The 23,997-nt window shown below is 40.2% G+C and overlaps 1 long non-coding RNA gene across 2 annotated transcripts; it reads left to right on the top strand.

The window, feature by feature from the left end:
• The first annotated feature begins 2,548 nt into the window (after window positions 1-2,548).
• On the top strand, window positions 2,549-21,224 carry LOC139625978 (uncharacterized). 2 transcript variants are annotated; one of them, XR_011692057.1, is made up of 5 exons: window positions 2,549-2,673; window positions 15,225-15,313; window positions 15,446-15,508; window positions 19,417-19,517; window positions 20,094-21,224. It is a non-coding gene; the product is annotated as an uncharacterized lncRNA (long non-coding RNA). The 2 variants fall into 2 exon arrangements; XR_011692058.1 differs by lacking the exon at window positions 15,446-15,508.
• The last annotated feature ends 2,773 nt before the right edge of the window (window positions 21,225-23,997 follow it).

Genomic DNA, 23,997 nt, shown 5'->3' with positions numbered 1-23,997 from the left:
GAAGTATGGAGACGACAACAGGTGGCAAATTTGTTTTTGGTCTTTGTCAGTCTTATTGATTTTTTTAGAGGTGTATCTTCTGTTCTCCTGTTCTGCTCAGATTTATTTTGCTGAACCCTTCCACTGTACCTCTGACAGGATGGACAGGACATGATGTTCTATGCCGACAGCCTCTGATCATGTTCACAGTGCCATGTGTAGACTGGGTAGAGGTGATCAGCACAAATTAACATGAAGTGTGAAGTGGGTCATCTAGTTTGATCATTTAAATGGAGAGGATATAGCCTAGTTTAAGATGACAAGAATTCATGTAGAGGTCATGTTTTCAAAAAGTCACTTTAGGTAATAACTGTGAGATTGCAGTTTATGGTGGCTATGAAATCTAGCTCTGGGATGAGTTAAGAAAGAGCTGCATCTTCCTCTGTTCTTCTTTAGCAACAACTACCACTGCGGCCTTGAGCAAAGCTGTCGGTAAACACGATGTTCCTCTTAGTGAGAATATGTTTGTGGGGAAAAAGGAGTGGGGAAATCCAAACACCAGCTAAAAATTATGTTTCAGACTGTAAGATTTTGATTGACATCTCTCACTAATGAGCTTCAAGTACTAATGAACCATTTCTGATAACCTGCATAAAATGAACAATGAGCTTATCTTGAACACAGACCGGCATTCCCCAACATATTCCCTGTTGCTATTGTGAAGCTGTTGTTATTTCCTGTTTGTATTGTTTCTCTTCTATGGGGTGTTTCAGTTTCTGTGAAAGTTTTTCACATTTCTAAGAATGAAGCACTGAAAGGCTAAGTGTCCCCCAAAGGTCTCTGCAGGTACGAACATGACTGTGTGCTTTGCAGTGTGTATGACTGCAGCCTGCTTGCTGCTCTGTTACTCCATGACTAGAGGGAACTGTTTATAACATTTTGTTTTTCTGGCAGCCATCAGTTGCCTTTTTTTATATATACATATATACTGTACATGTGCAGTGTATATGTTTTAGTTATGTGTTTTCTTTTGCAATGATAGTGGTGTTTTGCAGGGTGATGCATTTTACAACATATGTGTGACAGTAATTGAATCACCCTTAGTGGTTTGCTTAGAGTGCCATGTAATCATAAAGTCTCAGGTTTGATTCTCCATGGTGAAAATGCCCTCTGGCCAAACACAAACACCTCTCCCTGTTTATTTACCATACATTGCTCTGAGTAAAAGTCTCAGGTAAATGCACTCTGAGCCCTCCCTCCCTCATAGAGGGAGCAGTATGGGTAAACATGACTCTGCTGTTTTCCCCCCAGGTTACAGGTAGTTTGTCTGCTCACAGGGGAGTGTGTTACTTTCCATGCCTGGATTTGTGCTCAGTTAAAGGTGTTGACACACAGTGATCTGCTGTCATCACTTTGTTATAGGTGACTCTTTGATGACATGTTGTTTGTTGACATGTTGGTTTTCTTTCCTTCCATTTTTACTCTTGCCACCTGTTGTAACTGTAACTGTCATTATTAGACTGACATCTCACCACAGTCTGCTAATAGGTGGCAAATTTAAATAGCAAGGTGTGATGAGACAGTTAATGATGTTGATGTGTTTTGACAGGAAGTGCTTGATGGTGTCACTTCACTGTCACTGGGTTTTTGTAAATCACAGGTGACCATGGGAAAGAAGAGGATCAGTGTTATCATGTGGCTGCAGAGTGCTGGTGGTCCTGCACCAGTGCTGTCAGTGTCGAGTGCGAGTTCAACATATACATGCATCAGTCAGTCACTTTGCTTGTCCCCGCTGGGCCAATTGGGCAAGTAGCAGTGGGTTACATGCATTGAGCACACATAAAAGAAATAAAAACATGGGACATAAATACAGCACCAAGAACAAAAGCCCTGACTAGTAAGAAAATACATAGAAGAACAGAAACAGTACATTAGCAAATAATAAAATATAGACTTTAAATAAAGTATCTTTATAGTCTATCAGCAAAACTGTTGTCGGCTGGCATTTTTGTATTTGAGCAGTGCAAAAAGAGAATTAGTACAAAACAAAGGGAAGACTTCCATTTATACTGTTAGAAGAGAAAGGCCTCGGATTTTTGTGTCTTTGTTAGCTACTTTATCTGCAGCTGTTACTGATGAGAGGTTTGGTCTAAAATCTGGAGGAACCATCTTGGACCTAAAGGTGAGTTGCTGGTGATCCATGATCCAAGTTTTATTTTAGTTCTAGCTATATTAGGCCTGGTGGTTAAGTCCAAAATGTTGGGCTTCCACATTCAATACTGAACAACTTGGAAATCTACTACGGAGGTCAATGGAGGAGTCTGTGCCAACCAGAGAAGGATGATGAGACAAAAAGTATAAATAAAAATGAATCATGACCTGTTTAACAGGGAGGCCTGTTGGAGGTCAATGAGATTATCAGGTGGCGTGTCTGCTGCTGGTCAACATGCTCAGTGAATCTGCCCGCTGCACCTCACACAGACAGTAAACAAGCCTTAATTAGTAAGTCAAGCTATCGAATGTCTCCCTGTCACCAGAGCTGCTTGTTTTTGTACACGGGACTTTTGCACGGGACCTCGCAAATAACTTTCATAAACAACTTTTAGATTGAATGTGTTTTCCGAGAGTTGGAAAGAATATAGAAGAGAAGAGCCAAAGATAACTGGGCAAGAAAAGGATTGTCACTGGTTGGAGGTGAGCATCCATTTCACCCCTTTGTATGGAGAAAAACATGGCACAAAACTCTGAATGATGTTTGTTAGTACCTAAAAATTCTGCTCTGATCGATCAATGGGAACACTAATAGAAAAACTTTCAGGCAATGAATAGAGCGTTACTTTTTCTGTGATACTTGAACACGCTGTACTGAAAGCATAACCTTCAAAAGTACATATTTGGTTCAAGAATCTTCCATCAGTCTTTCATCTGAGTTGGCTGAGCTGTTGCCTTGTGTCCGATCTCACCGCTGACAATCTCTAATCCGTCTGGCCGGCAGCCTGGAGAAGGAAACATTGTTCAGCCTCACAATGTTTACATCCCCAGCCTCCTCTGGGTGAACAAACCCTGCAGCTCAGTGGAGAAGTGAGAGTCTGCAGTTTTGCTCAGAAAGACTGTACACCTCTGTTTAGAATATCAACAATCGGCAGTAAAATTCAGTCCCACCCTCCAGTGTTAATCTTCACCACTGTTTTCTCTCAGTTTAGCCTCAAGTGAAGTTTGTTTCTCTCAAACTCTAGCTGCAAAAAACTCATACATTTTAGATGTTCCTTACTTCTGGCTTTGATCTGGTCCATACATTTTGCTGTGTTTGTATGTGCTGTGTGGCAAAATATGCAAAGGAGAAACTCTTTGCTCCTTACACCCACTGGGAGTAAGGAGCATGAGAAGGACTGTTTATCTCTTGGTCTTTCTTTATTCTTTCTCATGCAAAGCAGACACACATCTCATCACACTTTATCTCTGCCTTTGCTTCTCTCGCACTCACGCTCTCTCCAACTGCCAAGGACACTGACCTATGACCTTCTCATGATTGTCTTATTCAGGTTTTAGCTGTGCATGATCACTTTTTCTCTCAAGATGGAGTAGTGAGTTAAGTTTGCAGCCAAACATCTGTAAACATGAAATAAGAGGAAAAGAAGGAAGGGCAGCTGTAAAAACAAGAGGAGAATAGAAGCAAAGAAAATTAGAGAAAAGAAAAGGGAAAGAAGAGGAAGGAGTGAGGGAGAAGAGGAAAATTAAACCAAAATAGGAGAGGAAGAAAAAAAAACAGCAGACGCAATGAGATGAAGAGAGTGAACTAGAGGAAAGGAGGAGGAGAAGCCAGAGAGGAAAAGGGGAAGGGGGCAGGAACCGGTCTGAACCAGCGTAGGCTGACTCTCTGGGCTATATACCCCTCCTAAACCCCCCCCCCCCCCCCCCCCCCCCCCCTTGCTTACTAGTCCTCCTCCTCATCTTTCCTCTGACTCAGACTGGCTGAACTTTTTCTCTTTGCGCTCTGTCATGCGCTTGTTGTCACCAGGAACAATTTGGATACACATTCCCCAGACGTGTAAGAGGATCCAGAGCAGAGCAGGGCATGAGCAGGGGTGGTGATGTTGGGATGATCCAGGACTTAAAGTAGCGGGCAGGTGTTCCCCTGGCACATTACATAAGGAATCAGGAGGTGCCCCGAGAGAGTCAGGTTGGGTGTATTGATTATCAGACAGACATGCCTGGGATTAGTGAACACCCACACATACCTCTGGTGGGACAGTATGTTCCTGTACCATAGTGGGTGTAATCGTAAGGCTACTATTTGTGGTTGTAGATCTCTATATGGATGCTATCAAGATGAAATGGAGTGGTGACCCCTTCTTTCAGCCCCACTGCACAAACATCAGTGCTCAGTACTCTGCCAGTGGAATGAAGAAATGAAACTTTATTAATCCTAAAGAGGAGGTTAATTAACAACAGAAGTGACTGAGGTAAAAGGCCATAGACAGAAAAATAGACAAAAATATTGCAGGAAACAACTAACCACACAAACCAGCCAAATCTTTTCATTTTGTGGAGAACCATGAAGACACATTTGTAGTTTGTAGATAGATTTGTAGATATAGCAGGACTTGATTTACTTTACATAATACATTTATTTATCAGTCATCATCAATAAGATGTGAACAAGTCATATTTCACCCCTTGCTGTCCTCGTAGGGCACAGGTCACAGGTCTATTCTGGTCTGCCTTCTCCATTTCTTTCCAGTGGTGTCCTTGCTTCCTCATCCTGCGTCTAGAGATCAGCTGACCCTACATCCCTCCAGGAAAGATTGATTTATTACTGAGTTATCACTTGGTCACTAAATGTGAAGTAAGGTTGTGACAGTAACATTGTTGATTGACCCCAACTCAGACTGCAACAGTAACCAAAGGATGGTTGGTTAACAACAAAAATCCAGAAGAGACCAAAAACTATATTAAAAAAGATATTTACTCTGGTCATTTTTTCATAACATGTAATGATCTGGCAGCCAAGCTTTAAACTATTTACACTTCAGTTGAGATGATGGCTTTAAAAATGCTGAGTCAGTGAAGGTCTTGGATGATGGTAGTGATGAGGAGAAGATGCAGCTGGAGAAGATGATGATTATGTTCTGAATAATGGGCACAGAGGGAGTGCACACAGCAAACATTGGTTTGGGAATGGTCTCAGGAAAAAAAGGGACACAAATTGCTGTTTAAGTGATTTGGGAGGAATCCAGGAGAAAGAAGGAAAAGTACTGATTAGTTAGCAATTAATCATAGAGGGTATAAAGAAAGGACTGGTTGTCAAACATTGTACAGAAATATTAGGTGTGTGTGTCAGGAGTGCTCGGACCTCGTGGTTGTACTGCCATTTGGTCTTGTTTTTTGGTAGGTGAGAGCTGTAATGAAAACTTGATAACAGAGGGTCAGCGCGGTCAGAGCAGCGGTGTCTTGGTCCGTCTAGTGTAAGCTGGCTGTCAGTCACAGAGTTCATGAGAACGGACACTATTCCTGGACTCAACCAGCTGCCAAGCCCTAAACTTATTTTCCTAGACTGGCAAACGCTGGCTGCTGTCTTCACTGGAGATCAGACACAATCTATTAATATACATTACACTCCCAGTCATCTCAACTCATCAGAGCAAACATGGAATCACTGCACGTGGCAGCCAATTCATGGCAGTTTGCCTTCGTGTCCATTTTAGGGCTTCGGGTTAGACTGATGCTGTAAACACATTTCATTACTGTTTCCTAACTATATTACCCAGTGTCGCCAATCTCAGATATGATGGAAATTTTTAACATTTTATTCATTACATGCTCATATTACATTACATTTTCATCCATGTTCAAAAAACCTGTTATGTAATCAAATTCCTTGTTCTAAGGCTGAAAAAAATTAAAGTCCTGTGATGCTTCTGAGGCATGTTTAACCCAAAAAAGTAAAGATATTATAATTAGTACATATAGATAATTCATGTGGTTTTGTTTGCGAAAAACAGCAAACCAGTTAAACACTGGTTTAGGCTGTCAAACTGTCAGAACAACACATACCTACAAGAAATGAATTAAAGAGCAGAAATGACTTTTGTTAGAAGCTGTAGTGTAAATTAGAATTGTGTTAAAACAACAGACAATAGATTGCAGCAATGTGGAAATGCTTTTAAATGGGAAAATGGATTGTTGTATGTACTTGTTGTTACAGAGGGCAGATCACGGTGTAGGTTTGATGGGCAGAGAAACATGCACTGTACAATAACTTGTGTCCTTTTTGTGGGCCTTCAGCCCAGTGGGGTCAGTGCTCTCATTGGATGTCTGAAGCAGGGGACGAAACACAGCTGGAGGTCAGACTCCTGACCCCTGACCTCACCCCATAACTCTACCAGGAGCCTTGCTGCATGCAGAGCAGTTATCAATCCACTGCAGTGTGTGATAGAAACTGCTCTGTGCTGACTCACAGGTTTTATAATGCGTGACTAAAAACAGCTGTATCCTGCTGGAGCAGCTCCTGAGCTGTTGTCCTAAATACAACAGATCATCTTTGTTACTTTCACTGACAAAACCACACAACTTTCCTCCTTTATGCTGCTGCAACCCTAGTTGTTTTTCTGCTCACATGAAAGGCATGAAAAAAATTTACTGATTTGGCTCTTTGAGATTTTTTATTTTTATTTTGATTGGACCTATTGGATCGAATAGTGACAATGTAAAGAATAGTTTCAGAGCGTGACGCTGTGGGAGGTTGCCTCTTTCCGCTTTTGACTGTTAAGCGATCCAACACATTTTCCTTCCAAATTCACCCCGGAGGCTGAAGAGTTGTGGTCACTTCAGGCTGTCAGCTTTCTGCAATGGTCCTATTTGTTTATGTCTATAGTACTAGAGTTTGGTTAAGATTAACTGAAGTTCAAATGTGGCACAAAGCACAGTAAACAGGGTATGACCAAACTGAAAAATTCGAGAAGCAGCGAAGTTTGTGAAAGTTGCTCATTCGAAACCCCAAATTGGCCATGGGGGTCGTGGACAGTTGTGAGAGCCGAAATGAAAACTCTCACAGCCCTAAGATATGACTGTCAAGGTTCCCTTGAGCAAGACACTCAAACAAGAGGAAAACAAATAAACAAAAAAAGACTCTGTTGAATTGAAGCTCAGAAACACTAGAAAGTGCTGAGGCCTGAATGTATGGAAGTGCACAGAAGTAGCAGGGTGAAAAGTGGACAAATAGTGGTTAAAAAAAGCACAAATTCTGAATGAATGAATCTGAATGAGTGTGAGTCAAAACATATGTACAGTAATCCCTGTTGCTGTTGCTTTAACTCAGCAGTTTTCCTCTCTGGTGATGCAGACACTTGAATAAATAGGCATCTCACTGCTGTTATGAAACTCTATGATATGCGCAGGATTCTCCTGTAGACGCTGCTCTTGTGAAGCTCAGCTTTGCTTGTTACCTCTGGAAGTGACCTCAGCAGCAAGTCTGCTGCTGCTAATGTTTAGGTTGAACAGCTGTGTAATTGACCTGCTTCTCAGTCAATCCAACTCACTGCAGCAAGTGTATGTGCACTCATGAAACATAAGGGATTGGGAAAATAATCACTGTCTTATTCCACTGATTATTGATTATCTACATCTACTGCATGCTCTTATAGAGTACATGCAAAAAGGTCTATAATGGGGTAGACTGGATAATACGGCCATGGGGCTTACACAGTTTTCTCTAAAGAAGTCCCAAAAACATGCAGCATTGTTAATTTTGCTGTGACTGATCTTGACTCAGCACAAGTCACAATCATTTAACTTTCAGTTCTGCTTCTTCTGTGTTGAATCCAAATCCGAACGAAAGAGGAAAACCATCAAAAATTACTACATGGTGACAATAAGCATGCGGAGCATTTGTGTTTGTACAAGTGAGAACTGTCTTTATATGCTTCATATGTATGTGCTTGTGTGTGTCTGTGTACACACAGTGTGATGCATAAAGCAGTATTCACATGACAAGCCTGAGTATCTTAGCCTTGATTCCTCATAGAGGGAGGGGTGATGGTCGCTGCATACATTCTCTGCATGCAGATATCTGTCTGGCATGTCAGCGGGCACCCCTGCCAAGGCCCTCAGTGCTGCAAAGGGCAGTCAAGGCGCTAAATGACCCTCTCTCTTACCCGCTCCCCCCCACCCCAAATCCATTCGCCTCTCCACTAACCTTGCAACCTCGCTGTGGGGCTGGGCCAGTGAGAAGCAGCGCAAACCGGCGTGAGCCAGTGCTGGGAGCAACATCACCCCTCGCCTCCTCCTTCCTCCGACTTCTTCCTCCCATATGTGCATACACACTCACACACACACATTAGGATTAGTGTACTTATGAGGGCCTGCTATTGTCTGTTTTGACTCTGACCCTCAACTACACATCATTTTCTGATGTGACTGCAGCGTATTTTTTACTAAAAGAACATTCAAAATTGATCACACATCTGGTTTCATTTGATTGTTTTGATTTCATTTCATTATTGTTGTAAATGTCAGATCCTTAACATATGAACAGTATTTAAAATAGATTGATCCTCACCACTCCATGAGCAATCTAAACTTCTTAATTCTAGCTTTACCCTTAAAACCAATTTCTCCAATTTTGTTCAAGAAGAAGCAGTCCCAGTCTTTATATCATAAGCCACCCTTGAAATTGTAATGATTGTCACTTCACAAAAATGTTCTGACCCTGGAGGTCTAAACCTCAAGCTGCCACTCACAGAGAGAGAAAAACACACACTTCCTCCTCTGTCCTCCAGACACGCTCTGAGCTCTGACTCTCTCGAGCTTCACATACATGGTGGCAGAAAATGAGATGTATAACTCTCTGTGACCAAGCCTTTGAAACTGGGTATATATCAGATCCCATGTGGTTTCTCTGTGTTTAGATGAAGGGGATGGTCTCTTCTTAGCAAACTGTCTCCTGTTATTGAACTGGCTTTGGTTGTTTCAGGTTGGTTGGTTTAAACTGATTAAAAATTAAAACTTGTTTTTTGGATGTAATGCTGATGACTGCAACAGTATCTAAAAATGACAGTAAAATGATTTTAACCACAGTGTGAGAGTTGTTTAGCTTCAGAGATAGGTTTGGCTGGAGTGGTCCAAGTTTACAAGGCTTCTTCCTGTTGTTGGGGAGCTGTGAAGGGTGTTTTTGAGCCAACTCCCCATTAGTTCCCACTCATTCAAGGACACTCTTTTTTTGGCTCGATTCCTTTTCTGGAGTTTACAAGGGAAAATGTGACAAAACCTCCTCATATTAGCACACCATAAAAATGTATGCAGCAATTCTTAGACTTGTGTAAGGTCTTTGCCATGTTATAGAAAGTTACATTACATAGGTACCGCATCGTATTTCTCTAAACCAGCTCTGATAGAGGAGTGAAATTCTCCAACAATAAGTTTCATGGCTCCTTAAACGTCAAGCCTGATATGTTTGGACTCAAGCCCATTAGCATTTATAAAAGTGAAATTTCTGAATGAATTACAGTCGTTTAGAGGGAACTACCACAAAGAGTCAGTTCAATGTGTGAATTTTTGCAGCTGACCAATTTTAAACCTCACTGACTTGAGAGAGCTGAAAAGGTTAATTGCATTAGCTGTGTTGCACAGTCTGCTTTTAGTCACTATGTCAGCAAACTTCAAGCACAAATGATTTATGTTCGAAATTTTCTGGTATGACTGGCCAGAATCAGAACTCTCCAACACCCTTATTTTGTGGTCCCCACAAACATGCATTAACCCAATTTTTTGCAGGGCTGATTCTTTTTGTTATTTTCTCAAGGCAAAACCTTTGCATAATAGAAACAAAGAGGCTTATTAGTATCTAAAACTCCGTAGTAAATCACCATTTACGTCACTGGTGTATTCCTCTTAGACGCACATCAAAACACATCCATTCGTATCCCACACAAAGACATAGTCACACAAGGACACGTACAACTGGCAAACAGACACAAATACTTTCTTCACACGCATCCATAAAGTGTAGTGTGGTATAAAAACAAAGGGGAGAAGTCAGCATGTTAGTCGTCTATACACAGGCAGCAGGGGGAGGAGTGTGTTTAGTCATACACACTAGCTGATCAGTCACATGCTCAGAGCGGAGGAACACAGGAAACACAGGAAACACTTTTCTCCTCTCACCATGCGCGACGTGCATCACAGTAGGTTCATGTGTGTCTGCCAGCAGTATGGGGGCGTGTGCAGTGGTTTTTAACTTCACCTGCATAAAACAAAGGAAGCAGGTTCGTTTGGAGAACGCACAATACAAACTTGACTCAGTTCAAAAGGTCACGTAGCGAAATCAGGGTGTGTACACTCACCTAGCTTGATGAACAGTTTCTCCAAACCAGCCATAAACTTCTACCAAATTGTCAACTCTAAATACACATCAGTGGAACAACAGCACCTCATGACACTGCTGCAGAACCGATTTATGCTGAAAGCTATTGGCCTGAATGTAATGTTGACCTAATTCAATTTTACATGGGAATTTCCTGGAAGCAGGAAAAAGAAAAAGAAAATGCTGGTTTTCACTATATGAATCACTGAATTACACTATGCTGGCCTCTATTGCTTCAGATAAATAGAGACACAGTTAGTCCTACTGGTCAGTCACCTACATGGCTGTGAACTCTCACCCAGTGGCTGGACGTCCAAGAGTTTCCCGTCTGCAAGCCATAAAAAAGCCATCTGCCCCCTCACCTGAAATCCCTGCTGACAAACACTGTAGGAAATGTGGTTCCAGTGGTGCCATGCTTTTGTTGCCTACCTTGATCTGTTTACGACATTTACAGGGATTGTCTTTATTTGTGCACTGTGGCTCAGCAGTTAGCACTGTCAGCTCAGACCTCAGCAGAGACTGCGTGTTCTCCTCGTGTTTGTCTCTGCATATTTACCAGAATACATGCATCCTGGGTATTTGGGACACTCCTGCCACTTCACCAATGAACTGCTCTTAAAACTAGAGAAGGTTTCTCAGTGCACCGTGGCTACCCACTGCTATTGCTCGAATGCAGATGATGATTTCCAGCTTGGGCATTAATAAAAAGCAAAATTCAATTTTAATTTTTATGGGGAAAAGCTTGAAGAAGGGAAATGATTTTACAAAAGTATAAAAGAAAATCTGCATTTACTTACCTGGTCCAAAAGCTTCAAATATTGTTGAGAATTTTAGTAAAGACAAATATTAAAATATTTTGGCCTCAAGACTTCTTCACTGTGCTTTTCTTGTGCATTAATACAAAACCACCTATTCTTAAAATAGGTAGGTAGATAGTTACATTTTTCATGTCTATCTTTATAGAATAATCGCATGTCCATATCTATATTAAAACTGTTCTTAATCACTGTATTTGTACTTGGTATTCCTAGCAAATGGTCCTAGGAAATCTAGAGTTCAGCTGAAGCTGAGGTTTCTGCAGTCTGAGTTAAACAAATAAAGTTGGTGTCTCCCAAAGTTAGAGCCTTTTTGGAACCAAATTCCCTCTTTGTGTTACTATGCCACAGCTCAGAAGGGAAGCACCATTGTGTCATTGTGTCAAGCTTTTGCTGAGCTGTTTTTATGGGAGGATAAAAACTTTGGGTAGTGCCCCTGGACAGTGGGCAACAGAAGCTTTGCAGCTGCATTGCAAATCTCGACTAAACTAAGCACAAAAGTCAACAAAACCTCCAAGCATTTGAGCATAGTACACACAGACAGACTATACATATCAGTTTAGTAGACTTTTAGATCCAGAGCTTAAAGAATATTTTTCTCATTCTCTTCCAGTTTTTTTTTTTTTTTTTTGGTCCATTAATACTTTTTTTAATTTGCCTGTTAATTCTTGCAGTTTCACTTCCCCAGAATTGTTAATAAGTATATTCACCAACTTATAAACACTCCCCTTTGAGAAATATACCCATTTAAAAAGATATTCAGTATATGAAACAGCCAAATGTCCCACAAGGTGTCATTGTCTTAAACATTTCAAAGAGGCTGCAAGTAGGCCAACTGTCAGTCAGCCTGCTGAACGCACACACACACACACGTCTGAAACTTTGTTTGTTGTGTTCTGTCACATCAGACCATTTAAACTCGGTCTGCGGTCTACCGTTTAAAGGGCCATGTGATGTCACCATAGATAAGATGCTTTGGCACATTGGGGGAAATTCTTGCTCTGTCCTGATTGGCTATGCAGCAACTTGTCTTTTTATTAAATGCGCTTGACGACAGCTCAGCCAATGAGAGCAGAGCAATGGGTGGAGCCCGATGTTCCCAGCTGTCTGCGTCCTCAGACACACACACACACACACACACACAGTTTTTAGTTCCACTTCCCCTTTGTTGTTGAGGCTGATGCTGAAAGCAAGTTTGTCCAGTAGTTTGCACAGTTTTGCAGCTCTATAATTAGTTTGAAAATGTAAATCTTGGGTCAGTCTTATGTTTTGTGTAATATGTTTTTATAATTTCCATAATAAATCTAATATACAATACACAATAACATAAACTAAACATAAAAGAACACAAAATATTACAAAGAGAATCATTTTATTGCTAATTTTGGCAGAATACAAATTGCAAAACAGATTATAGTGTGCAACAACAATAGTATGAAAAGAGAGAGACAGTTTGCATACTATGAACATTTGCAACTAATATGAGCTGTGGTGAAGAGTGAAAGTGAGAGCATGGGAGTATGAGAACCTAAAAACAAGCATGCAGTGTGCATGAAATTGCTGCTGCCTAAATGACACAAATTGTGCATCAGATTCACATCAATTCTCTGAAGAGTATTTGTACAGGAAGTCTCTTGAAAAGACATCAAATATTTTCAGATTACACTACAGAGAGATAATGTGCTTTATTGGCTCCCAGTTTTCCCTGTTTTTCTTCTACATTTAAGTCTCCCTGTTCTCTGTGTTGACTCATTTCCAATGAGGTCAAGAGCAGAATCAGTTTAGACGTCTTGATCACAATTATCACCGACAACCAGCACTAAAGAGGTCAAAGGTCAGAGCTGGTTCTCTTGTTGCTGACTGCTGCAGGCAACTGTCATTAGAGAGAAGAGAGTCAAGAATATGCTGGGAACACGGTCTTTAGATCACACTGAAGGTTTGCTGAGCTCTGCACATACAACATGTGTGCACACCTTGGAGAGACACCTTTACACTTGTTTTGGATTCAGCTACAGTGCACTACTTGTATTCTGTATATTTGTTTGCTGGTGCAGCTATACATGTGTGTGTTCATATTTCTTTTGTGATTTGTTTTGAACCATTCACATTACAGCAGTACATCACTGTATCTGTTTACTTGTGTTTCTGTCACAGTCTCACCTTCTCCCTGCTCACTCTGATGAATCTTTCCCCCACTCAAATCAGCAACTTTCCACACACACACATACTGACAAACAGGCTGAATAGCAGTGACAGTTCATGTACAAGCAAGCCAAACACACACACACAAATGAATACAGACACATAAACACACACACATCAGTCCAAACAGGCAAAAACATGCAGATATGCCGCCCACACAAAAGACACAGCAGCACACAGTTAGCCACGCACATCCTCCATATGTTATTACACTTAAATGTCTGGAGCCTCACCACAGCTGGCGCTGCACAGAGGAAGCCTGTGTGGGTGTGTGTGTGCAGTTGTCACTCCATCTGCTGTCTTTCTGTGTGTGTTCTTACTATGCACGTGTAGGATTATTGCTTGGTCACATGGTGCCTGTTCATGCATTCATGTTTGCATTGCAATCTTTGTAATATGCATTTCAGTGTGTGTGTATGTATGTCTGTCTCTGTGCGTCACTATGCTATGCACTGGCATATGTGAACATTTTTACTACCATGCCTATATTTGACTATTTATTGATAGACATACAGCATCTGAGGTCTTAACAAAGTGACTTGCAGTAGGGGTCTGTCCAGGAGAAGCCACCTGAGACCAAGTCAGCTGAAGTCTTTGCATCATCGTGTGATCACCATCACACCACATAAAAGTTCAACGTGACAGCTTTATATGTGACTTCCTCATAAATGTGAATAAACTGTACAGATTGTGTTGCACCTGCTTTGCTCTCAGCTCTGATCACAAAGCATCCAATGTGAGTTGTCAACGTTATTAACATGCTCTTGTTTATCCAGGTCTGATATCGCAGGTTGGTGACAGGACATATTTGTTCCTGATTAGCTGATTAAAACACAGCACAGTCAGTGGCCATGTGGATGTGGATACACTCCAAGGTGTCCTGTTATGGAAAATATATGCTTCAGCCACTTTATTACTCTTACTAACCACATTTTTAAGCAGTAGAATTACATGTACAGTTCATGGAATCAAAACTGAGTCTTCAAAGGCTGAAAGTAAGTTTTGAAAGTTTACAAAGTGGTTTGAAAAATGAAAAACAATAGTGAAAGTTTTATCCTAAAATTCGAACATCAGTCATAACCAGTCCTTACTCATAATGTCTGTGGTGTAATGTCTTTCATTGTTATAAATTTTAAATTGAGAGATGCTGAATATGTCTTGCAGAGCTATGGATCTGTTCTTTCTACTCTCTATGCTGGGATCTTTGTATTTAACAAGTAAAAGTATTTTTAAAAAGAGCTGAAAGAAATATCTAATGGCACATTTTTTAAATGTCATTTTATTTTTTTGGTTTCAGTCACTGTATATGCTGTTTTAGTGGTACGATTGTTCTTCAGCTGTATCAAACATTTTATGGACTGTTCTTCATTGTTATTATCAATAGTATTTTTACTTTTGTTTGTTTATTGTTTTGTTGTTACCTTTGTTATGGATTTAAAATGTATGTTATTGTTTTGAATTAATGTAATGTTTAATTGCATGGACCCCAGGGAGAGTAGTTGCTACCTTAGTAGTGGGAGATACAAATAAGTAAAATAAATCTGAGACACTGTTTGGATGACATACTGGCATCCAATCATGTCTGCAGGTTTCTAGCATGTTTTTATTGGTCAAACATGAGTAAGAGGATGACAGGAGAACGACAAATTAAATATTTATAAAACTGCAAATATTCCTTCAATCTTCAACCTTCGATCTTTTAAATCATTACTTTTGATTTAGTTCATTCTGATACAGATTTTTATGAATAATCTTGTTGCTGTGGCCAGTTTTTACTGATCAGATGTTTACCACCTGCATTCTGTGTGTTTTACCTTTATCGTATATTGCTTATTAAGCTTCATCGCATCTTGTTCCTTTTATTGCAGCACTGAAGGACATGAACGTGCAGCAGGAAACTGGTTTTGTTTACAGGATGTTCTCTCAGCTAATCCACCTGTCACTGATCAACAGCCAGGTACAGTGTGTTCTCACTTCAGCTCACCAAGTTAGTCTGTTGTTCATGTTGTCATTCCACCATCCACCATCCAAGAGTCGGCCTGCCTTTTCTATTTTTTATTTATTTTTCTTTGGTTTTTGCTGTTTTCAGATTAGATAAGATCCACAATAGGCCTTCTGTGTCAGAGGCATTCCTGCGCTTCACTGCTCACAGGTACAGAGAGTCCTTGTTATGCTTCAGTCTGCACATGGCATCACCTACCCAGTCTTGCTTTCATCGTGACATGCGAACACAAACTGACAAACACATGTGATAAGCAATAGCAGGTGTATAAAACAAGCTTGCGTCTGTTCCCTGACGTTCTTCTCTCTCTTTCGTTCTTTTTTTATCCTGTTAACAATCAGTTTTGATATATTTGCTTTATTAGGTGAGTGTGGTAAAAAAAAAAAAAAACTGTTGTCATCTGAGTAAAACTGTATTTTTGAAAGTCTTTCCAAAGACAAAATAAGATGTTAGTTAAGTCTTTATATCTCATCTCACTGCCTTCTGCGCTTTCACAGTCTCTCTCTCTCTTATTCAGCCTCCATATATTTCTCATTCGTTTACACCCCACTTCTTGCTTCTCATTATTTTTCCATCACCAGCTCTTTCAGCACCTCTCTCAAACCTTCTCTCAAACACAATCACTTACTCACTTTTTGTCTTGTGTTTGTCTGAATCTTCCTAAGTCTTTCTATTTTTCATTGTAACTATTTTTCCACACCCATTTCTTCTTCACCACCACTACATTGCTGCTCTGCCTTGTGTTATAGTATTGCGTGACCAGAGACTTGTTACGTAATCCCTCACAGAGTTGTTTTGCAAAGTTATGTGCATTATACGAGTTTCTGTACATTTGGCAGAGAAGAAAATGGGCGAGCTGTGGTTGCAGTGTAATGCAGGACAGATGCAATGCAGCAGAAATCTATTAAAAGCTATGTTCCCCCTGCAGGCTGACTGCAGATTTAGGATGAACGGTGTTTGGAAAGGACACTTACAGTCAGTATATGACAGTAGCTACAAACATAAAGAGCAACATAATGTGCTGAATCGAAACCTCTTTGACACAGTCTCAAATAAACATTATTAGCGTCACACTATAAGTACTTATAGCTCAGTTACAATGGCACTGTCTGGTGCCCCTGTTTTTTGGTCTACCTCCTATATTTGTTGCCACTGAGTGAGGCAGCGGTTAAAAAAGAAAGCCTCTCTATCACCTCTATGGCTCTCAGTCCTGGTGACTATCATAAGACACAGCAACATCAAGATAAAGTGAAATTATCTATAAAATGTTTGGCCATCTTCCCTGCAATGCCTTTATTTTAAGAAGAGTTCAGCTTATTGTAATGGAATCAACAGAAATCTAAAGAATTAGCTGTTTTCATGCAGCATGATATGTCCTGATGTATCATATACACAAATTAGATCAAATCTGTGAACTTCACTGTCGTCTACCAAAGCTGTTGTTTCTGTGGTGCCTACCTTGGGATAAAGAAACATATTTTTTTGTCCAAAAACGATTAAATTCAACATCGTAGGAATCATCAGGAAATCTCTGTCAAGCTCTGTTGGTCATTTTCCCAATGTTGTGTGTTTTTGTGACCTGCACCGGGGATTAAATCAGCTGAGCGACCCTATGACTCTCCAGCTGGGCTTTTGGCTGTAGGAGCAGAGGAGGAGGAGGAGGAGGCGATGAGGTTTCCCATGGGGCTCTCTGGTGGATGGGTGTCAGGGGCTACATCAGGGGTTGAATCTGTTTTTCTAGTTCTGTTTCCCCAAAAGATTCCCCACTGAGTTTCCACTTCAAGGACACAGACCTACTGTGACAGTTGTACCAGATATTTAGAGGCCTCAAGTGAAGTAGCTTGTAACAGAGAGAATTTATAACAGTTTTCAAAGTTGCTCTGAAACACTTTAAAGGTCCCGTATTTTACACTTTTACCGTGTTTTCTTTAAAGAGGCTCTGAGCCTCTCTTCTGTTTGGCTGACTGTCCTGAGTAATTAAATGAAAATGTAGCAGATTTCAGGTAAACACTCAGAGAAACCAAATCCTGAAAGATTGGATGGTGGATCTGGGCATGGCTGAGAGCTGTGAAAGCGGTGCTTTATTGTGACATCACAAAGTTACGGAAGTCCCGACGGCTCGTTTTAAGGCTCAGTTTCTGAATATGGGCTGTGTGCATTTCTCTGTGGACTGAGTGCTTTGATGCTTTCACAGTATCAAAGACATGATAATCTCACTTTATACAATATGGGGCCTTTAAATTGTGTAAAGAATTTAACATACTAGCTGTTCACTATTATTTTTATTTTACAGACTTATTTTACAGTTATATGGATAGTGACTCACACCTAATACATGTCTGTTGTGCATGTGATGCAAGATGAAAGCAAAATCACGCCTCTTGCTGAATATCTGGGGGAGGTCCAGTTCATGCACTCTGTTTTCACAGTGATGTCATTCAGGTATTTAGAAGTTAAACCGGTTCCTGAAATGTTGGGAAAACCCTTCCTGACCTGATGCGGATCTCAAAGTGGTTTCATGTGGTTTGGATTAGTGACGTTTACTTCTCTTTTAATTTCACCTGAACAACACACAAAAGTCAACCAGCATTTTGGAAAACTGTTCATACGCATAATAAGGGGTTAAAACAAAGAGGAAGAAGTTTTCCCTTGTTGCAGCTGCTGCAGTGTGATGGTTTGATGTTTTATTTAATTGTAAACTGAATATTTTTGGGTTCTGGACATTGGTTAGACAAAACAAGGCATCTGAGGACGACACCATTTTTAGAAAATTATAAAGTGCATTTTTTACTGTTTATTACTTACTTGATTTATTGAATCAGTTCATCAAGAAATAATCTGTAGACAAGAAGTTGTCTGTGTTGTTCACTTTGAGGTAAAAGTTAATTTCAGATGAGTAAAAGGGACAAATGTTTGTGAAGAGTGTGGGAAAACAACAGGCTGCCGTGACTGTGTGTTCAAAGTAAGTCAGTAAAGAAGAATGTGTTTGTGACAGTTTGACTGGCAGCTGACAGACTGTCCAACTGGTTGAAAACATCCAAAAATGACAAAGACACTGAAATCCAGCCACGTCAACCTCCCTCCTCTCCGCTTCTCCCCCGTGACCTAGCGATCCACCTGATGTTTTTCTGAAAAATGACTCCCTGTTCGCCAACACCTGGGCTTTAAAAGCAGGCACTTGGCCAAAAGAAGGAGAAAAACAAACCCAACAGGTTTCAGCTTTCCTTTCAATGAAAAACAAACATGGAGACAGTTGAGAAGGAGGGATAGAGGAATAGATGGAGAGACAGAGGGGGAGAGAGTGAGAGAGAGAGAGGGAGGTGAGGATGGGGGGGTGTTTGGCCCCAGATCGGCTTGTTTTGTTGCCCTTCGACACGGGACCAGCAGGACTTCCTCTGAAGTAGCAGTTTGCTGTGAGCCTGTGGGTGGGTTGGGCTGGGGGTTGGGAAGAAGGTGGTGGTGAAGGTCCAATGGGTTGTGGTCATGAGGGAGGAGGGAGGTTGTCCTCTGTTTAACCTCGTCTATTGGTAGCAAACAGGCCATAATTCCACAAAGTCACATCCCCTCACCAAAAGTCTGAGAGTGTGTTATTCAAGGAAATCAGCACCTCAGCACGTGCCAAAAGAAAAAACTATCATGAAAATAACAACCCTTTAAAAATGTGAATAAATATTTTAAAACTTTACCAGCTATTATAAAATGTCATAAAATCTACTACAATATCAAAATACTCAAAAGAAAATCTTATGAAAAGAAATCATTAAAGTAGTTACTGCTCATTACAGCTCATATTAATGATGATGATCATCTTCATCCTTCGTCATACGTGCATTGTCACAACTTTTTATCCATCATGTGTCTCTTGTTCTTTGCTTCCATATAAACTTTTTTTAGCTACATATAAAATGCAACCTTTATGTCCATTAGTCAGTTGGACATTTGAAACAGTAGCAGACTTTTTAAAAAACCATGGAATCTGTGCCTCTGTCTGAAGTTGCTGTACTGGCTCTTCAAAAACAACCCTGCTGTACAATCCTCTGACATTTTATCCTCTCCAGGGGGATGAGCTGAACAAAAACACTACACTCCTCCAATCGTGACATCACGGCCAGTTGTTGTTTCCCCCACAACACTGAGACTCTGTGTGGATAAAGGATAAGTAAGTAGGGTAAGGGTAAGTAGTAAGTATGATAACAGGATATATTCCTTAACACAAAGCAACATCATCAAGAGCCTACCATGCTAGCAGCTCTCTAGGGCTAAACTCTGACACACTGTAAGCATGCTAACAACAGCTAACAATGGCAAAGGTAACATAATGATGTTGAATGTTGTAACACTTATCCTGTTCACCATCTTAGTTTAGTGTGTTAGCATTGAATTTCTAATTAGAATTTCTACCTGATTATGGCACGATAGAAAGTTAAGGGATCACCATACTTGTCACAATTCATCACTATTGAGACTGTGACCTTCAGCTATCACCAAAAGCAGTAGAATTCATCCTGTGAGGACCATGACTGTTTATTAATAAAATATCATGAAAATCCATCCAGTAGTTGTTGTAATCTTCCACTCTGGACCAACGTGTTGGACCTAGCTTCAGCTTTTATCAACCACTTTACCCAATCTGCCAAAAGTAGTTAAGGCTTGGTAGAAACACATATTGTCTACATTTACTCTGCTGTGAAACCAGAATTGTTCACAGCAATAACCAATCTGCCTCTTCTTACAGTGATCAGGATCAGAGGTGATGTTGGCACCGCTGAAGATTTTACAGCCGCTTGTTTACAGCAGCAGCCCTCAACCGTGGAGAGATACTGCAGGTTTTCATGTTAGTACGCAATTTCCCCCTGTGCTTTACCTCACTGGATTATAGTACAGAACATTCATCAGACAAACACATTCCTGTTACAATAACTCAAGTCTCTCAGTGCAGCGTGTCATGGCAAATGAAATCCTGCACTGAAATCAAGAGGTGGACAAAGCATTCTTCATCCATCTGTCTGTCTTTACATTTTAACCACTTTAAATTTAGTGAACTTGTTTGTGGAGACACAAATATACTGGCATTGCCTGTAACAAGCAGTTACAGGCAATGCCAGTATATTGTATACTGTTTTATTTTTGCCCTCTAGAGATGAAAATGAAAATAAAGAATAGTCTGACCACAAGTCTGAGATGTAAGTGCTGCAGTCAACAGCTACAGCCCCATATTATGTTTACACTTGCTGTAGTCAGGCCAGCTTAACAATAGAAACTCTTATCTCTGTCACTGTTAAAGTGATAACATCTAAACATGCCCCATCTGGCACAGTGACACTTTTAGGGGTTTAAATTGAAATTTGGAGATTTATGAGTAGAACAGGGCTGGGCCCTCATTCAGTCTCAACCACACAAAGTCCGTCAGAGGTTTATTTAGTTCAGGAGGCTTTGCACTACATGAACCTGCTGACCACAGATTTATCTTATATTTATATTATCAGCTTTCAGAACAGTAAATACTTTCAGTTTCACTTTAAACCAGGAAGAGCAGCAGTAATGAAGGGCCACATGAATCAGGATAAAGACTCTTCAAAGTACAACAGAATCACAGAAGGCCTGAACATTTATATTAGTTTTAATGATGTTAAGTTTTCACTAATGTCTGTAGGGATTTTGAAGTGCACTGAATGTTGCTGATATGGGACAATCACATTTTTTTGTTTAAATTCAAAAAATTAAATGCAAGTATCCAATCGTGAACTTCTATGAAGATAAAAAAGGATGAAACCACCACTAACGTGAATCATGCTGGATTTGGTATAACTGAACCATTTAAATGAAAAAGATATAGATGTACTATTTCAAGCTTTTCATGCCTCTCGTGTTGTGCTCTTGTTTTCTCTTTAAATGAAGCATGATCCCAGCTTCCAATTTGCCTCTTATTTTCCCTCCCACGATACTGCAAAACCTAAGCAGGCATAACATGTCGCATATGTTTCATACTGAAGACTCACAGGACACTTCTGCTATGCAGAAAATCATCTGGAATACATTTTGAGTTTGTGTTTTGCGTGGGAAGTGCCCACTAAATCTTAGGAGTTGGTACAAGGAGTGCGACAGCTGTGTCAATGGCCCGCTCCATCTCTCCTCGCTGATGTTTGATGAATAGATGTTTGAGCAGAGTCTCGCGTTTGATTTCACATCTGGACTGAGGTGCTGTAAATGTCAGGTAAACATACCAACAACTGGAAATATATTTAAAATGTCTGTCCTTAAAAAGCAGCTAATGTTAAGGTTGTCAAGGGTCAGAGGTTACAGAGAGCAGAAAAATATGGCACCTAATATTGAAAAAAAATACACCTGCTTCATCAAATTGATTGAAGGGCATTAACACAACAGGTAACACAACACTGAACACAACGATGACAAACTGTTTCCTTATAAAGTTATTATGGTGAAGGTATTTGCTAAGGTTTGCTAACATATTAGCAAACAGTCCTGCAGACACAGAGCAAAATTAGCATTTATTTGAAGTCATGGACGACTTGATAATATTAGTCCAACATTTACTATTGTAAATTGTTTGTTGTAAATTGTTTACTATTTGTAGTAGCTTGCTAGTAGTCCAGCTACATTCATATGTGCATAGTGATTCAAGTAGTTAAATGACCTTTTTGCCATTTTTGTGTAGGTAACTACTGAAATTACAAACAATTTTAGGCCAAAAAAGTAAAGGAATGATGTTTTATTCTTATTTTTGAACCGCCTTTGACCAGCCGTGCCCCCTTTTTTTCTGTCATCCTGACCACTGTGAAAGCAGCCCAGGCAATGCATTTGTCATATTTGTCATATTGATCAGTTCTTTTTTTTTTTTTTTTTTTACAAGTATTGTAGTTCAAACTACTTTTTCTAAGTACCTTTAGTTAACTAAATTAGATTTCTCCCTATAGGGTAGTTCAACTATAGTTGCTATAGTTCAACTGTTTAAAGTCATTGTCATCTTGCTTTCAAAGTAGCTTCCACAACACTGTTCACTAGCCAGTTGCTAACTCTGTCTATCTGCTATTTAGTGTTGGACACTTGGTTTAACACAGCTAAAAACATCTAAAAACACCTAAACAACAGCTAAAAATTGCTAAAATGCTCATTGGAGATGATATTTGTCTCTGGGTTTATCACTGTGAACAACCCCTTTAAGAATACAGTCATTTGATCAAATGTTAATAAAATAAGACTAAGGGTCTACAGCTACGAGGTACAGCTCTGTGTGGCTGTACTTGTTTACATATTTCATTATTGTTTGACCAACTGGCTGATTTTTTGGTGTCAGTGAATTTTGTCTTAAAGTTCAGGAATATGAGACTGTAGTCTTGGTGAGCCTGGACCGGTTATGATAGTGGCACATGAAAAGACATGAATTAGTTTCAGCTGACTTGGTGAAGTTTGCAAAGCATGGTTTACTTCCTCTTGTTGAGGGAAGCTGTGGTTAAGAGAACAAAATGTACAGCTACCAAGGCTTTTATCCCCCTGAACTCACACGTTAAAGCCACCGATGAAAGGCAGAGTCTGGTCACAGCGCACATGTTCTCTGTTCACCCAAAGACTAAAAATAGAGTGTATGGTTTGAAAATGATAATAAAAGAAAACACAGGACATGTTTGACTTCAGGGCATGAACAATGATACAGAGACCATTTAAATCCTTTGCTCTTTCTTTCTTTATCTCACCCTCTGTTTTTCCTCCCTCAATGGACTGTTAAGATTTCACACACCAGTCAACTTTACAGCTCTCATGGCCGACTTTATAACCCGCATGCCTCCAACAGGGTGGAAAGCACCTGAGGTAGTGCACATAAAAACAAAGGTCAGTGAAAATGGCTTAATGGAGCTGAGGTTCTATACAGTAATACAGTTATGTAACATTTACTTTAAGCTTACATTAAAGAGGTGCAAAGGGCAGGCTGTTCTTAAAACAAAATAAACTGGTACAAAGAAAGTCAGAGGTAATGGACCTGAGCTATACCATGATAAGAGGGGCTGTCTATCCAGTCACTCTTCTGTCCAGATGTGGTGGTTTGTTTGTTTTTTGGATCCCATTAGCTTTTACAGCAGCTGTTCAACTGTTCTTACTGATAGACTTGATCAAAGTACTCTGAAGAAAACACTGCATTTCTGAAAAAAAAAAAAAAAGCTGCATACCATTTTTTATATGCTCCTTCTTCACCTGTGGCTCCCAGAAACATTTATACAATATATATGTATATGTACTGTATATATATGTATATGTTATACATGTTGGACTGAGGACAGACTGGATACTGACATATTATTTCTCCACATGCTGTTGATTATCTTGGTTAATTTTTGAATGTTTGAATATCATACACATATCAACTTTAATAAAACACTTATGTCAGCATTGTGAACTTGGCAACATGACTGCACACTGGACCTCCCACGACTTTCCTGCAGAACTTCACAGTGACACAGTAAACGTGGCCATTTACACAGAGGCTAATGCAAGCAAGTGCGCAGCTCCACATGCACATGAAAATCCTGAGCAATGACTCAGGGATGCAACACACCACCTCATCCCACATCAGCCAATGGGAGGAGCACAACTCACCTTTGTGCTCTGGCTTCCTGAAGCTCCTC

The sequence above is a fragment of the Trachinotus anak genome, unplaced genomic scaffold (genome assembly GCF_046630095.1).
Source record: "Trachinotus anak isolate AG129_WGS33_773 ecotype Australia unplaced genomic scaffold, CSIRO_AGI_Tana_v1 ptg000010l, whole genome shotgun sequence".
Lineage (NCBI taxonomy): Eukaryota > Metazoa > Chordata > Actinopteri > Carangiformes > Carangidae > Trachinotus > Trachinotus anak.
The sequence above is the reverse complement of the archived record's forward strand: the minus strand, read 5'-3'. Positions and strand labels throughout refer to the sequence as shown.